This window comes from Tupaia chinensis, unplaced genomic scaffold (genome assembly GCF_000334495.1).
Source record: "Tupaia chinensis unplaced genomic scaffold, TupChi_1.0 Scaffold143636_1, whole genome shotgun sequence".
Lineage (NCBI taxonomy): Eukaryota > Metazoa > Chordata > Mammalia > Scandentia > Tupaiidae > Tupaia > Tupaia belangeri.
In genome coordinates, this window is record NW_006203484.1 from 342,422 (window position 1) to 356,806 (window position 14,385).

General features: G+C 38.3%; 2 pseudogenes; both read right to left on the reverse strand.

Moving 5' to 3' along the window:
- Positions 1–4,455: 4,455 nt before the first annotated feature.
- Positions 4,456–5,300, reverse strand: LOC102496241 (transcription factor BTF3 pseudogene; annotated as a pseudogene).
- A 4,780-nt stretch (positions 5,301–10,080) lies between these two features.
- LOC102501645 (39S ribosomal protein L41, mitochondrial-like) lies at positions 10,081–10,494 on the reverse strand (annotated as a pseudogene).
- Between the last annotated feature and the right edge of the window lie 3,891 nt (positions 10,495–14,385).

Sequence of the window (14,385 nt, forward strand, 5' to 3'; positions counted from 1 at the left end):
TAATTCTTTCATGTAGCTTCACTAATCTTCTCTGCCAGGCAGAATGGTTTATGTTGCCAGGCTATCTTTCCAAGAGCTTCTGTTGGCTTACTTGAAATCTACCTTTGTTCCATAGTTTTCCAGTTTAATCTTCATATATGACATTCCAGTCAAAGCCCTGTCTAATAGCAAGTATTTCCAATTTCTGATTCAAGGCAACGGATGTTACTGAACTTATGCAAATAACCCTTCTGCCACAAAATAAGAATACTTCCAAATATTTTCCAATTCCAGAAGGGCCAGGAAGGGAGAAAAGTTTATGTTTCCATTTTAAGGAAACAAACAAAAAGAAAGAACATTTTAACATTGCTAAACCTTATCAACAACTCAAAAGAAAGTAAAATCCTTAATTTGGGAAAACAAAGTATAGTAAAGAAAAAAACAGTAATGTTTTACTCAAAAGTCAGAAAATTCTATTTCACCAATTCAGTCTTATGTAATTAATCTTTCTTCTGTTTAATTTGCAGTGTTACTGTGGTCTGATCTTTCCATTTAAATCTTGGAAGGTAACATGCAGTGTTATTATTGATATTTCCTGTCCCTAGCATTTAGTTGGTCGTTTTCTTAGTTGGTTTTTGTTCTCTTATTTCTGAACATGTGTCTTTAGTTTTCCTGGTAAAACACTTCTTTCAGAATTTTTAGAACTGCTCTGGTGTTGGTAAATTCTTTCAGGTTTTCTTTATCTGAGAATGTTTTTATCTTTTGTTCCCATATGAAGGATAATCTTGCCAGCTATAGTATTATTGGCTGAAACAGTTTTTCACTTAACATTGAATATATTCCCCATTCTTTTCTTGCTCACATTGTTTCTGATGAGAGGTCTGATGCTAGCCAGATGGGATAACCTTTATAAGTAACCTGATGTTTCTCTCTTGCCAATTTAGTCTCTTGTCTTTGTCTGTGGTTTTGGTCAATCTGGATATGATGTGCCTTGGGGAAGATCTTGGGTTGATTCTATTAGGGGTCCTTTGTATTTCTGGAGTCTGGATATTTGAATGCCTCTCTAGGCTTGGAAAGTTTTTTTCCCAGGATTCCATGGAATAGATTATCAATGTCCTTACTAGTTTCTTCAACTGCTAGGATACCAGTTATCTAGATGTGTGGGTGCTTAATGGTATCTAACATTTCTTGATAGTATTGTCATGTGTTGAAGCTTTCATTTCTAAAAGTTCTATTTTATCGTTTTTAAGGGTGTGTATTTCTTCTTTCAGATCGTGCAAGAACTTTCTTACCTCCTGGAACTCATTGTCTCTTTTCTCCTGCATCTCCTGAAGTGCATTGTCTCTCAGCTCTTGCATCTCATTTAGTTTTGTCACTGTGAATATTGTGAATTCTCTATCAGACATTTCCACGAGTTTCACTGTACTGTCTATGGATGATGAAGGATTGTTCTTTTCACTTAGAGGAAAGATATTTTCTTGATTTCTCATATTTCTTGTGCCTCTGTGGTGGTTTCTGGTCATTCCATGAAAAAAATCTCTCCTCTACTTGTCTGAGTGTTTTGGGGGTATGGCATAAGATATCATCTTCATGTCATAAAGCTGGTTTTCCGTTTCTATGGGTTCTGCCTCTGCAGATTCAACGAATGGCAAGTGGAAACTATTTAAGAAAAAAATTTTAAATAATAATAATATGATTAAAAAACAGAAGTATAAAACAATGCAGTATAACAACTATTTACATAGCACTTATGCTGTATTATAAGTAATCTAGAGATTACTTAGGTGCATGGTAACATAAGTTATCCACGGGAGGATGGGTATAGAGAATATGTATTACTGAGGTATCCCAGACCCATATGTCTTCATTTTTTTCCCCATTCTTCCTTGGTAGCTTTGACTATATCAGAGGTTTGAGGTCAGAGATTACTTCTTCTATATGGTCTATTAATCTACTAATACTTTATTTTTTAAATTTATTTTACATTCATTCACTGAACATCATAACAGCATACAAAGTGTGATTTCCCATCCAGAATACACTGTATATTGGCTTAATTACACATGTTATCATCAACAATTTTCCAATTCTTGTTTCATATCCCTCTTTCCCACCCGCTGCCATTACCCACCCTCCTACAACATGGCCTCTAGTACCTGCTTTCCATTCCTTTTTTCCCCCCACATTTTACTAATTCACAAAATAACTAATCTTAAGATTTTTCAATAGCAAGTTCAGCTGACATATACACAACTGTGAACACATGTCTGACTTTAGGCATAAAACTTCATGAGTAGAATGAATATAAAGTAGCACCTAGCTGAGGCTATATAGCTCACTGTGGTCCTTAAATAGTGTATGTGTGTGTGTGTGTGTGTGTGTATATGTTTATATGGAGTGATTTTCACTTTTTATCTTTCTGGCAAGTTCACGCACCATAGCAAAAATCTCTCTCACTCAAGAAAAGGAGATAATCTACTAGAGCTGCAGATGGCATGGTGATTAGTGGTGTTAAATTCCCACAGAGCTGCTGTGGTTTGAGTCCTGGACCTAGTGGCTTGCTTTTTCACTCCCCATGCCCCACTTTGTCCCTCTCTGGTCAAATTTAAAAATAAATAAATAAGTAAAGTTGAATAAAAGAATTCTTTAAAAAAAAAAAGACTTAAGAAAACAGGTTAGGATTCTGTTCAAACAGTAGATACATGAACCTATCAATAGCTCAAAAGAAGACAAAAATTCTTAAATCTGGAAAACAAAGAAAGCATAGAAGAAAATCACCAATGTTTTAGTCAAAAGTCATAAAATTCTATTTCACCAGTTCAGTCTCATGTAATTAATCTCTCTTTTGTTGTGGTCCAATCTTTTCATTTAAATTTTGGAAGATAACATTCAACTCTAGACTTGTCCCTACCTTTAAGTTGGCCATTTTCTTGGTTGTTTTTCAACCCTTATTTCTATGTGTCTATATTTAGTTTTTCTGGTATAGCACTCCACTCAGAACTTCTTGGAGAGCTGGTCTGGTGTTGGTAAATTCTTTCAGGTTTTGTTTATCTGAGAATGTGTTTGTCTTTTCTTCCCATATGAAGGATAATCTTGCTGGGTACAGTATTCTTGCTTGTAATTGTTTTTCACTTAACACTTTAAATATATTTTCCCATGCTTTCCTTGCTCGCATTGTTTCCAATGAGAGGCCTGCTGTTAGCCTAATGGGATAGCCTTTGTAAGTAACCTGACGTTTCTCTCTTTCCAGTTTTAGTATCTTGTCGTTGTGGTTTTGTTCAGTTTGGCTATAATGTGTCTTGGAGAAGATCTTGGGTTGATTCTATTTGGGGTCAATTGTATTTCTTGGGTCTGGTTCTTTGAATGCCTCTCTAGGTTTGGAAAATTTTCTTCCAATATTTCATAGAATAGATTGCCAATGACCTTATTAGTTTCTTCACCTTCTGGGATACCAATTATCTGGATATTTGGACATTTATGATATCTAGTATTTCTCATATATTATTTTCACTTTTTGAGGCTATTTTCTGTCTTCAATGGTGAATTTTTCTAGGCCAGAGAGTCTGTCTTTTACATCTGTAATTCAATCTTCTGCATGATCTAATCTGCTTTTAATACTTTCAAGGGAGGTTTTGATTTCCTATATTACAACCTTCATCTGTAACAGTTCCACTTGATTCTGTTTTATGGTGTTTATATCCTCTTTCATGTAATATAAGAACTTCGTCATCTCCTGGAACTCATCAGCTCTTTTCTCCTGTATTTTCTGGAGTGCATTGTCTCTCTTCTCTTGCTTCTCTGTTAGTTTTGTCACTATGAATATTCTAAATTTTTTATCTGACATTTCAACAAGTTCCATTGTACTGTCTATGGATGAAGAGGTGTTGTTCTTTTCCCTTGGGGAGAGGTATTTTCTTGGTTTCTCATATTTCTTGTGCCTCTGCAGTGATTTCTGGTAATCTTATGAGCTATGCATTTTTTCCTAATTTCTTTTTTTTTTTTAACTAGGCAAATAACTTTATTAACCTTTGTTCCAAACTTTATTCCCAGGCTTCTTCAGCTTAATTAGCTGCAAAGAATGAACTGCATATAACCAAAAACTGAAAAGAGCTGCAGTGTCCAACGGGCTTAGGCTTAAAAATATTAGAGATCTAGATATTATCAGATCCATAAATAAAACAGAATTTTAAAAAGCAGTCATAATAGGGAACCAGCAGTTAGCGTAATGGCTATGTCGCTGGACTCCCATGTAGTCGACCACGGTTCGCGTCCCGGACCCGGTGGCTTAAAACTCACGCCTGGCACATGTGCGTGCGTGCCCAAGATCCTGAGAGGAGAATGGAGGAGAAGGGATTGCGGCGTGACTATCCCCTCTGGGGGGGGTGATTTCTCGCTTTCTGTCTCTATGTCTCTCTCTGTCTGGCGAGCGCACACGCCCTATAGCGAAAATCTCTCCAAAAAAAAAAAAGCAGTCATAATATAAAATAGCAGCTCCCAGTAACTTCGTCAAGTTTCTCCCTTTCAGAAGTTGACTCAATTCAGTTTGCCTCATTCTTGGAAGCCTCATCAAAATTCTCCAGGAGACCTGGAACTTCATCATCATCATCCTCTCCAGTAGCAAGTGGTGCTTTTCCATCCACAGATTGTTTGGGCAGAGCTTCAGCCAGTCTCCTTAAACTAGTCAGACTGTCTGCCCCAAGCTGGTTTAAGATGCTGGGTAACATTTCTGTCAGCTGCTTTGTCTCAGCATGGCCTGTAATGGTGAAAGTCTTCGCTGCCAGAGATGCCTGCACTTTAGGTTGTTAAAGTGGATCATTGTTCCCTGGTTTGTAAACACATTCACCTCTTCAATACCAGAGATATTGTTTACCCCTAACTTCTTTAAGAAGAACTGAAGTTTCTTATCATCTGCTATAGCTGTTCTGTGAACCACCTTCTTCTTTCTGCAAGCAGTTCCTTTCCCACCAATGCGCACTTGTGCCTGCAGCTTGACGAGCTTTTCCTGGTTCATGATAGTTTCTTTCATCTTGTCAGAGTGGAAAAGCGGCTGCGCAGGGGTTGGCACTCAGGAGGTCTCAGGCAGGCCAGCTGAGATTAGGTGCACAAACACGGAGACAGATGGCAGCTCCCTAATTTCTTGAAATTCAATCTGAGTGTTCAGAGGCATGCAGAAGGAGATGATCCGCTGTCTCTTTGCAGTTTCATTTTTCTCCCTTTGTGTAGCAGATTCAGTGAGTATTGAGGAATAGTCTAAACCTAATAGTATTCAGATGTTTGGCTACTGTTCACTTAGACACTGAACAGCAAAGTGATGAAGGTATAAGGAAAAGGAAAAGAAAACAAAGAAAGAAAAAAGTAAAAAAAAAAAAAAAGACAAAGAAAATACAATTAAAATGTTTTTACTTTATTTTTTTTAAATCAAAAATGAAAATTGCACAACACATTCACAGCTCAAATGCAGGAGTCTTCTCAAAAAGCCTGTTCTTTTGCCTCTCCTAAATGGGAGGAGGGAGAAAGGTGAGAATTAGCAAGATAAAGGAGGACTTGAGAACCAAGAAAATACCTTACAAAAATTTTTTTAAATTTTATTTTAAATTTAAACAGAGAGAAAGTCAGAGAGAAGGATACAGAGGGTGGTCTAAAACTCTCTAGGTTGGAATCTGGAGGGTGAAGCCTTAGCAGAAAATCTTCATTAGTCTTAGTCCCTGAAAACAATAGTTCACAGCTCAAATGCAGGAGTCTTCTGCTGTTGATACTTTCAAAGGAGGTTTTAATTTCCTGAATTGTATTCTTCATTTTGGTTCTTTTTTAGCATGGCTCTCTTTTTATGGAGTCCCATCTTTAGGTCATGGAATGATTTTCTCATCTCCTGGGACTGGCTGACTGTTTTCTCTTGTATCTCATTGAGTTTTGTTATGATGAATATTCTGAATTCTTTTTCTGACATTTCTGTGATTTCTAATGTTCTTTACATTGTTGGTGGGGAGTTATAGTGTTCCTTTGAGGGAGAGGGACAACCTGGTTTTCTCTTATTTCTGGGGCCTCTGCTTTGTTTTTTAGGCATCAGGTAAAGTGCTCACATTCCTAATTTTCTATATAGATTTCCACCATTGTATACTCATAAGCTTTCCTATAATGTGTGTGAGCTCTATGTCAGTTTTTCTATTCTGTGGATGGGATTGCTGGACTTCGTTGTGGGAGTTTTAGAGTTGGAAATTTTAGAAATTCTTTTTTCTTTTTCTTCCTTAAGGAGGGGCTGACTGAGAATTCCTCCAGAGCCATAGTATCTTTAGGCAGTTGGTTGGTTCCTGTTCCAAACTCTCTGGACCTGATATGGCTTTGGACTGAGCTGGGAAGGCCAAATATAAGGTAGCAGCTCAAGACATGCATTGTGTGATATGCAGGCCTGGCTGCAGAAGGCTTCTTTACCTTTCTCTGGGTGGCCAGATGGGACTTGGGGTGGCAAACAACATGCCAAGTCAGTTGAAAAGTCCCCTCCTTCCTGTCTCTAATGAGACTAGTGTGCAATAGGATAGCAAATGAAGCACAGGGTTGGCTCAGACAGCTTCTTACCTTGCTCTGGCTTATCTCAGAGCTGAACCTTTTCCATGTTCAACAATACCACAGTAAGAATTAGTTCAAGGGCCCAGACCCTTGGCAGTTGCACTACCATGCTTTCTATTATGTGGGAAAATTAAGTTTAGGTGAATATAAATTTAAATTTTTATACCTTCTTGTATCAAACCATTTAAATGCTTGTTTTTTTCTCTAGTAATACTTTTGGTCCTTACGTGTATTTTGCCTTTATTAATATAGCTACATCAATTTTCTGTTGGTGTATTTGTATGAGTTTTCTTTTTTGTTGTTATTGTTTTCACTTATTCTGTAAATTATTTCTATTGTAAATAAACTATGGATATTATTGTAAAATCTGTTCACAACCACTGAAGAAATAAGACTGAAATAAAAAAATTCATTGAAACCAATGATAACAAGTGTACAAAGTTTCCATAATCTATGGGACACAGCAAAAGTAGTCATAAGAGGGAAGTTTGTAACAATTAGTGCACCTAAGAAAATAATGGACATGGGGGGAAAAGGCATAGAATGCAACCATGAATACCAGAGACAGTGTGGGAGGAGGGTGAGACATGGCAGAGGGTGAGAGGCAATCAAGGATGGCAAAAATAACAAAATATACAGGAAATAAGAAATAGAAAATTATTTGTTGATGATAACACATATGCTGATGTGCTTGATTGAGCCAATATACAGTGTATTCTAGGATGGGAAATCTCATTTTGTTTGCTGTAATTATGTATAGTGAATGAATGTAAATAAATAAATTTAAATTTTAAAAAAAGAAAAGGATGGACAAATTGTGATTGACTGGGACCAGCAGTTAGCATAATGGCTATGTTGCTGAACTCTCATGTAGTCGACCATGGTTCGATTCCCGGACCCAGTGGCTTAAACTCACACTGGTCGCAGGTGTGTGTGTGCCAAAGATCCTGAAAGAAGAATGGAGGAGAAAGGATTGCGGCATAGCAATCACCCCTGGGGGAATGATTTCTTGATTTCTGTCTCTCTGTCTCTCTCTGGTGAGCTCACGTGCCCTATAGCAAAAACCTCTCAAAATAAAAAAATGGAAAGAAAAGAAAAGGATGGAAAGGTGGCAAGTAGACAACCTAACAACACACCTCATGGAACTGGGAAAAAAAATGCCAAGAGAAAAGAAATAATAAAGATTGAAGCAGAAATGAATGAAATAGAGAATAAGTGAACTATACAGAAAATAAATGAAACCAAAAGCTGGTTCTTTGAAAAGGTAAATAAAATTCATACTCTTAGCTAGACTAATTAAGAAGAGAGAGACGAACGATAAATCAAATTCACAATGAAACAGGCAGTATAACAACAGATATAACAAAATACAAAAGATCACAAAAGAATATTATAAGCAACTATATGCCAACAAATAAGAAAACCTGGATGAGGTGGCGTGGTGGTTAAGGGTGCTGGACTCCCACATGGCTGACCACAATTCAAGTTCTGGATCTGGTGGCTTGCTTTCTCACTTTCCCTCTGTCTCTCTTGCTCTGTGATCAAATTGAAATTAATCAATCGACAAAGTTAATTTTTAAAAAATAATTCTTTAAAAAAAAAAAGAAACGGAACCAGTAGGTGGTGTGGTGGTTAAGGCGCTGGACACTCCCACATGGCTCACTACGGTTCAAGTCCTGGACCTGGTGGCTTGCTGTCTCACTTTCTCTCTCTGTGTGTGTCTCTCTCTGGTCAAATTAAAATAAATGAATGAGTAAATAAATAAAATTAATTAAATAAATCTTTTTTTTTTTTTCACAGAAGACAGGCCTTAATAGAAAGCTGCACCTCCCAGTCCCGACGCTCCCAGTCGCGGCTCTGCCTCCTAGCAAGGGAAGTTCTTGGGGTACAGCTGGAAGAGCTAGCCCTCCTGAGCGGGCTCAAAGTCATACTTTTTTAGGTTGTTAGGGTCGAAAGTTCCATCTCTGAAGTCCTTTTCAATAGTAGGTGCGACTGCTTTCAGAAAGAGCTCTTTGGCAGTCAGGGGCGTCTCCGCACCCGCGGGAGGACGGTAGTTTACATAGGGCTTGAGTTTAAAGCCTGTCAGATTGGGGACCATTTCCTAGTGTACAAAGTTTCCATAATCTATGGGACACAGCAAAAGTAGTCATAAGAGGGAAGTTTGTAACAATTAGTGCACCTAAGAAAATAATGGACATGGGGGGAAAAGGCATAGAATGCAACCATGAATACCAGAGACAGTGTGGGAGGAGGGTGAGACATGGCAGAGGGTGAGAGGCAATCAAGGATGGCAAAAATAACAAAATATACAGGAAATAAGAAATAGAAAATTATTTGTTGATGATAACACATATGCTGATGTGCTTGATTGAGCCAATATACAGTGTATTCTAGGATGGGAAATCTCATTTTGTTTGCTGTAATTATGTATAGTGAATGAATGTAAATAAATAAATTTAAATTTTAAAAAAAGAAAAGGATGGACAAATTGTGATTGACTGGGACCAGCAGTTAGCATAATGGCTATGTTGCTGAACTCTCATGTAGTCGACCATGGTTCGATTCCCGGACCCAGTGGCTTAAACTCACACTGGTCGCAGGTGTGTGTGTGCCAAAGATCCTGAAAGAAGAATGGAGGAGAAAGGATTGCGGCATAGCAATCACCCCTGGGGGAATGATTTCTTGATTTCTGTCTCTCTGTCTCTCTCTGGTGAGCTCACGTGCCCTATAGCAAAAACCTCTCAAAATAAAAAAATGGAAAGAAAAGAAAAGGATGGAAAGGTGGCAAGTAGACAACCTAACAACACACCTCATGGAACTGGGAAAAAAAATGCCAAGAGAAAAGAAATAATAAAGATTGAAGCAGAAATGAATGAAATAGAGAATAAGTGAACTATACAGAAAATAAATGAAACCAAAAGCTGGTTCTTTGAAAAGGTAAATAAAATTCATACTCTTAGCTAGACTAATTAAGAAGAGAGAGACGAACGATAAATCAAATTCACAATGAAACAGGCAGTATAACAACAGATATAACAAAATACAAAAGATCACAAAAGAATATTATAAGCAACTATATGCCAACAAATAAGAAAACCTGGATGAGGTGGCGTGGTGGTTAAGGGTGCTGGACTCCCACATGGCTGACCACAATTCAAGTTCTGGATCTGGTGGCTTGCTTTCTCACTTTCCCTCTGTCTCTCTTGCTCTGTGATCAAATTGAAATTAATCAATCGACAAAGTTAATTTTTAAAAAATAATTCTTTAAAAAAAAAAAGAAACGGAACCAGTAGGTGGTGTGGTGGTTAAGGCGCTGGACACTCCCACATGGCTCACTACGGTTCAAGTCCTGGACCTGGTGGCTTGCTGTCTCACTTTCTCTCTCTGTGTGTGTCTCTCTCTGGTCAAATTAAAATAAATGAATGAGTAAATAAATAAAATTAATTAAATAAATCTTTTTTTTTTTTTCACAGAAGACAGGCCTTAATAGAAAGCTGCACCTCCCAGTCCCGACGCTCCCAGTCGCGGCTCTGCCTCCTAGCAAGGGAAGTTCTTGGGGTACAGCTGGAAGAGCTAGCCCTCCTGAGCGGGCTCAAAGTCATACTTTTTTAGGTTGTTAGGGTCGAAAGTTCCATCTCTGAAGTCCTTTTCAATAGTAGGTGCGACTGCTTTCAGAAAGAGCTCTTTGGCAGTCAGGGGCGTCTCCGCACCCGCGGGAGGACGGTAGTTTACATAGGGCTTGAGTTTAAAGCCTGTCAGATTGGGGACCATTTCCTTTATCTGTACAAACTTCCAACCTGAGGCCCGCACCCCGGTGCCCTTGGGGCCGCGGCCCTCGGTTCCTCGTCCACTTGCTCATCCGGTCTGCTCCCCGGACCAGGACTCGAGTCGCCGCAGTCAGAAAGCCCATGCTGCACCTGGCTCCGATCACACCTTGCTCAGATTCCAGCAGGCCGCGAGGTTCAATTAAATAATTCTTTAAAAGCAAAACAAACGAGAAGAAGAAAAAAAAAAAAACCAGAAAACCCAAATGAGACTGAGACTGAATCAGAAAGACATAGAAATCCTGAATAAACCAATTACAGCAATTAAATTGAATCAGTGATAAATCTCCCAATAAAGAAAAACCCAAGTCCCAATGGATTTACTTCCAAATTCTATAAAACTTTTAAAGAAGAGTCATTCTACTCAAACTATTTCTAAAGACCCAAAAGGAAGAAATCCTCCCAAATTCATTTTATGAAGCCCCCATCACCATCACCCCTATCCTCAGAACAGACAAGGACCTAACAAAAAAAGAAAACTACGGACCAATATATCTGATGAATATAGATGCAAAAATTCTCAACAAGATACAAGCAGATCATATCCAATGACACATTAAAAAGGTTATACACCAGGACCAGCAGATAGCATAATGAGTATATCACTGGACTCCCATGTAGTTGACTGTAGTTCAAGTCCCAGGCCTGGCGGCTTAAAACTCATCTAAGGCATGTGTATGTGCATGCCCCAAATCATGAGAGGAGAATGGAGGAAAAAAGATTGCAGCATGGCCAAGTGATTTCTCACTTTCTCTCTCTCTTTCTGTCCAGTGAATGTATGTGCCCTATAACAAAAAAAAAAAAAAAAAAAAAACCTCTCTTAAAAAAAATTATACAACACAACCAGGCAGGCTTTATTCCAAGGATGCAAGGATGGTTCAACATACTCAAAACCATAAATGTAATACACTATACTAAGAGAAAGAAAGATAAAACCCATATGATCATATCAATCAACTCAGAAAAAGTGATTGATAAAACACAACATTCCTTGGGAACCAGCAGTTAGCATAATGACTATGTTGCTGGACTCCCACGTAGTCAACTGCGGTTCGCGTCCTGGACCCGGTGGCTTAAACTCACACCGGACACGTGTGTGTGCGTGCCCAAGATCCTGAGAGGAGAATGGAGGAGAAGGGATTGTGGCATGACCATTCCCCCTGGGAGGTGATTTCTCACTTTCTGTCTCTATGTCTCTCTCTGTCTGGTGAGCGCATGCACCCTATAGTGAAAACCTCTCCAAAAAACACAAAAGAAAAACAAAAGAAAACACAATATCCCTCCATGATTAAGACTTTCAGTCAAATGGGCATAAGAGGGACATTTCTCAACACAATAAAAGCCATATATGAAAAACCCACAGCTAACATCATACTGAATGGGAGAAAAGCTGAAAGCTTTTCCACTAAAAACTGAAATAAGAGAGAGGTGCCCACTTTCTTTATTCCTTTTCAATCTAGTACTGGAAGTCCCAGTCTGTTGAGGGTGACCTTTAGACACATGCAGAAACATGGTTCTTTGGGCTATCATTTGCAAGGCTAAACAAACACCTTTAACTTATGAATATATTAGCTACCTCTGTTCAGAAACTGCAAAGCAGTATCAGTTAAAGGAAGCCAAATGTGTTAATCAGAAAAAGCCCAGATAAGAGAAAACTTACATAGACTACATGGCACCAGAGGTTTTGCATCTTCAGCTAATTAACATCTGAAAATGACTGACTTTACATTCCACTTCCCCTTCCTCCCTTTCCTGCCCTTTTAAAGAATAAACCTGGAAATAGTTCAGGGCCACAGCTGCCTTATCAGAGTAGTCCAAACCACTTGATCTCCACTTTTCTCCATTTGTGTGTTTTTATGTATTTATTTTTATGTTTATTCTCTAGTCCACAGCTGCCTCACTCAGACCACGCATTCAGCCATGTGGGTCACAGCATTAGTCAATGCAATCAGACAAGACTAAAATAAAAGACATTCAAATAGGGAATTTCTCTATTTGCAGATGACATGATTATATACATAGAAAGCTCAAAAGAATTCACAAAAATTTCTAAAAGTAACTTAAAAATCAACGTATGAAAATCTATAGCATTCTATACACCAACATTGCACAAACCGAAGTAGAGTTGAAGAAAGCAATTCCATTTACAATACCACAAAAGAAATAAGGTATCTAGGAATAAATCTAACCAAAGAAGTCAAACATCTCTCTTTCATTGCTACTGAGAACTAGTGATTTCAGGGAAAAAGAGAAATTAAGATTTTCTACTGATAATTCAGCCTCCAGCCCCCAAACTCAAGTGGTAGGGAACCCCTCTATCCTTCTCTCTACCTCTCTGTGCCTCTCTGTATTCTCGTTTTTTTTTTGTAATTATTCCTTTAAAAAATTTTTAAGGTAAAGTTTTCTCTTGGCTTTCAGATCCTCCTATCTTTCTAATAATCTCCTTTTCCCCTCCCCTCTAGGAGAGGCAAGGGGTAGGCCTTCAGAAGAAAACTCTTTATTCACTTTTTTATTTAATTAATTTTTTGGTTGTTTTTTCTCTTTTTTGTCTTCCTTTTATCTCTCTTTCTTTTTTTTTTCTGTCTCTGTTTTCTTATTCTTTTTCTTTTACCTCATCATTTTGCTACTCAATCTGCACTGACTGTCTAGATGGGTCTAAGGAAACCATAGCCAAACATCCAAATACTATTAGGGTTAACATATTCCTCAATATGCACTGAATCTGCTGCATGAAGGGATAAAAACGGAAAGGAAAAGAGATTGTAGATCACTTCCTCCTGCAGGCACCTGAAAATTCAGATTGAACTTCAAAATCTAGGAAGAAACACACCATCCATCAAATGACTAGAAATCACTGCAGGGTTATAAGAAATATGGAAAGCAAGAAAATACCTCTCTTTTAAGGGAAAAAAAGTATTTCTCTTCATCCATAGACAGTTCAAAGGAAATCATGGAAATGTCTGATAAAGAATTAGAATATTCATAGTGACAAAGTTAACAGAGATGCAAGAGAAGAGAGACATTGAACTCCAGAAAAAGCAGGAGAATAGAGCCTAGGAGTTCCATGCAGTGGGGATGTTCTTGCACAGTCTGAAAGAGGAAATACACACCATAAAAAAGAGTCAGACAGAACTGTTAGAGATGAAAGCTGTAATACAGGAAATCAAAATCTCCCTTGAAAGTATTAAAAGCAGACTAGATCATACAGAAGATCACATCTATGTAGAAAACAGAATCACTGTCCTAAAAATTCCACCACAGAGACTGAGAAAATAGTCCCAAAAAATGAGAATAGTATACGAGAAATACTGGATACCATCAAACGTCCAAACATCCGGAAAATTGATATCTCAGAAGGTGAAGAAAGGGACCAGAAGTTAGCGTAATGACTATGTCGCTGGACTCCCATGTAGTCAACCGCAGTTCGAGTCCCAGAACCAGTGGCTTAAAACTCACGCCGGGCACATGAGCATTCATTCCCAAGATCCTGAGAGGAGAAGGGATTGCTGCGTGGCCATCCCCCCCCCGGGGGGGGGGGGTGGTTTACTTTCTGTCTCTCCGTCTGATGAGCACACATGCCCTATAGCAAAAACCTCTACAAAAAAAAAGAAAAAGGTGAAGAGACTAATAAGGGCATTGATAATCTATTCCATGAAATCCTAGAAGAACACTTTTTAAATCTAGAGAGGCATTCAAAGATCCAGACCCAAGAAATATGTAGGACCCCAAATAGAATCAACTCAAGAAAGTCTTCTCCAAGACACATTATAATTAGACTAACCAAAACCACAGACAAAGACAAGATACTCAGACTGGCAAGAAAGAAATGACAAGTTACCTACAAAGGATATCCCATCAGGATAATGGCGGACCTCTCATCAGAAACAATGCAAGCAAGGAAAGTATGGGAAAATATATTCAAAGTGTTAAGTGAAAAACAGTTTCAACCAAGAATACTATATCCGGCAAGATTATCCTTCATATGGGAAGAGAAGCTAAGAACATTCTCCAATAAACA